This window comes from Amphiura filiformis, chromosome 10, assembly GCF_039555335.1.
Source record: "Amphiura filiformis chromosome 10, Afil_fr2py, whole genome shotgun sequence".
In the NCBI taxonomy this organism is placed as follows: Eukaryota; Metazoa; Echinodermata; class Ophiuroidea; order Amphilepidida; family Amphiuridae; genus Amphiura; species Amphiura filiformis.
The window spans coordinates 68,639,439-68,642,857 of NC_092637.1; positions in this window are offsets into that span (position 1 = coordinate 68,639,439).

Below are 3,419 nucleotides of genomic sequence, written 5' to 3' on the forward strand. Positions count from 1 at the left end.
GGGCATAGTCATGGTTTTGAGATCACCTGGGCCTATAATTTAACCATGCCCCTCATAGCAGTCAATATTTGTATATTGCAACTTTGAATTTGGTAAGTATTTGTGCGCATACATTTCGTGTAAAATTAGATCCCTCCCTTGATATCTAATGGTGCGTCCTTAATTCTGAGTTAAAAGCCGAATCTGCTAAACGTGATACTATCAATGACCTATTACTCCCATGTCTACCTAAAATATTTATAATAGAAAATATTAAATGCATAAAATTTATGTTCTCATAGCTCCAGCGAATGTCTAACGTTATGCCTCGGTAATGGGCAACTGTTGCCAATTTATTCTAACTTTGAAATTGTTGAATTGAGAATTAAAACTTTTATTAGATACTTCAAGTGTCCGGCAAAATCTAGCATAGCTAATGACAACAATAGGACTTGAGTCTTTACGTTAACAAATTTCAGATATATGTAATAAATCGAGGTTGTTACTTTACATGCTTTATATTATCAGTATCAATTACATGGTTGTTCAGTGTTTATTTATGAAATAAAAGGCTTTGCTACAAACAATTGTTGTTGTTGTTGTTATTGATGTTTGTGTTTCGGTTTTTCTAGGTTCTGGAATATCTGCACATTTCGGTTTCTTTCTGCTGTTTGGTTAGGGTTAATAGGTTACTGTTCACGTGATAAAAAACACCACACTATTATGTGAGGAAGTGGCAGCAGCGTAGCGTGAGTCATCCTGGTGGGGGATGCACCGACCATGACTGGATATTTTCCCATTGGATTTTTCAAATCGATGGGGGGGGGGGGCAATCCCCGTGTTACTATGACAAATCACGCTACACCACTGGGAAGTGCAGAAAGGACCTTTTACGTGTGTAAATAGTACTAATTACGTGTGTCTAGTAGATTCATTTCCTTCCCCCTCCTCTATAGTGTAAAGTTGCCACGTATGACGAACAATTTCTTGTTTAAAGTTGAACATGTTGAGAGGTCACAAATGACATGCCCAGAGGAATAGTTTTCACTATGTACGACATTTCGTTACCTAGGTAACGTGGAATAATACTTCAACATTATTTCTTTTGATGTGTTACCACTGTAACGAAGTATAGGTAGTGCAAACTATTCCTTTTGATGTGTTACCACTGTAACGAAGCATAGGTAGTGTAAACTATTCCTTTTGATGTGTTACCACTGTAACGAAGCATAGGTAGTGCAAACTATTCCTTTTGATGTGTTACCACTGTAACGAAGCATAGGTAGTGTAAACTATTCCCTTTGATGTGTTACCACTGTAACGAAGCATAGGTAGTGTAAACTATTCCTTTTGATGTGTTACCACTGTAACGAAGCATAGGTAGTGTAAACTATTCCTTTTGATGTGTTCCCACTGTAACGAAGCACAGGTAGTGCAAACTATTCCTTTTGATGTGTTACCACTGTAACGAAGCATAGGTAGTGCAAACTATTCCTTTTGATGTGTTACCACTGTAACGAAGCATAGGTAGTGCAAACTATTCCTTTTGATGTGTTACCACTGTAACGAAGCATAGGTAGTGCAAACTATTCCTTTTGATGTGTTACCACTGTAACGAAGCATAGGTAGTGTAAACTATTCCTTTTGATGTGTTACCACTGTAACGAAGCATAGGTAGTGTAAACTATTCCTTTTGATGTGTTACCACTGTAACGAAGTATAGGTAGTGCAAACTATTCCTTTTGATGTGTTACCACTGTAACGAAGCATAGGTAGTGTAAACTATTCCTTTTGATGTGTTACCACTGTAACGAAGCATAGGTAGTGTAAAGTATTCCTTTTGATGTGTTACCACTGTAACGAAGCATAGGTAGTGTAAACTATTCCTTTTGATGTGTTACCACTGTAACGAAGCATAGGTAGTGCAAACTATTCCTTTTGATGTGTTACCACTGTAACGAAGCATAGGTAGTGCAAACTATTCCTTTTGATGTGTTACCACTGTAACGAAGCATAGGTAGTGTAAACTATTCCTTTTGATGTGTTACCACTGTAACGAAGCATAGGTAGTGTAAACTATTCCTTTTGATGTGTTACCACTGTAACGAAGTATAGGTAGTGCAAACTATTCCTTTTGATGTGTTACCACTGTAACGAAGCATAGGTAGTGTAAACTATTCCTTTTGATGTGTTACCACTGTAACGAAGCATAGGTAGTGTAAAGTATTCCTTTTGATGTGTTACCACTGTAACGAAGCATAGGTAGTGCAAACTATTCCTTTTGATGTGTTACCACTGTAACGAAGCATAGGTAGTGTAAACTATTCCTTTTGATGTGTTACCACTGTAACGAAGCATAGGTAGTGCAAACTATTCCTTTTGATGTGTTACCACTGTAACGAAGCATAGGTAGTGCAAACTATTCCTTTTGATGTGTTACCACTGTAACGAAGCATAGGTAGTGTAAACTATTCCTTTTGATGTGTTACCACTGTAACGAAGCATAGGTAGTGTAAACTATTCCTTTTGATGTGTTACCACTGTAACGAAGTATAGGTAGTGCAAACTATTCCTTTTGATGTGTTACCACTGTAACGAAGCATAGGTAGTGTAAACTATTCCTTTTGATGTGTTACCACTGTAACGAAGCATAGGTAGTGTAAAGTATTCCTTTTGATGTGTTACCACTGTAACGAAGCATAGGTAGTGTAAACTATTCCTTTTGATGTGTTACCACTGTAACGAAGCATAGGTAGTGTAAACTATTCCTTTTGATGTGTTACCACTGTAACGAAGCATAGGTAGTGTAAACTATTCCTTTTACTGTGTTACCACTGTAACGAAGTATAGCTAGTGCAAACTATTCCTTTTGATTTGTTACCACTGTAACGAAGCATAGGTAGTGCAAACTATTCCTTTTGATGTGTTACCACTGTAACGAAGCATAGGTAGTGCAAACTATTCCTTTTGATGTGTTACCACTGTAACGAAGTATAGGTAGTGTAAACTATTCCATTTGATGTGTTACCACTGTAACGAAGCATAGGTAGTGTAAACTATTCCTTTTGATATCTTACCACTGTAACGAAGTATAGGTAGTGTAAACTATTCCTTTTGATATGTTACCACTGAAAAGGTAGTGCAAACTATTTATTTTCTGAATTGTTATAATCATAATTATATTTTCAACAAAATTTGATCACTTTTCTGTGTTTGACCTCTAAAGATCCAGATTTCAACCTTTAACCTTTTTCGCTAATAACTTTTCGATAATAGTCGTATAAAGTGGGTCGAACTATATATATATATATTCTGAATCCTTGTAACATGAGGAATATTTTGCCCCTGCGTAAACTTTGACCTTGGATTTCTCGGAATGCTCAAGGGTACTCACTGAGCACCCGTTATATTCTTATGCAATATACCTTTGATGTTAATAT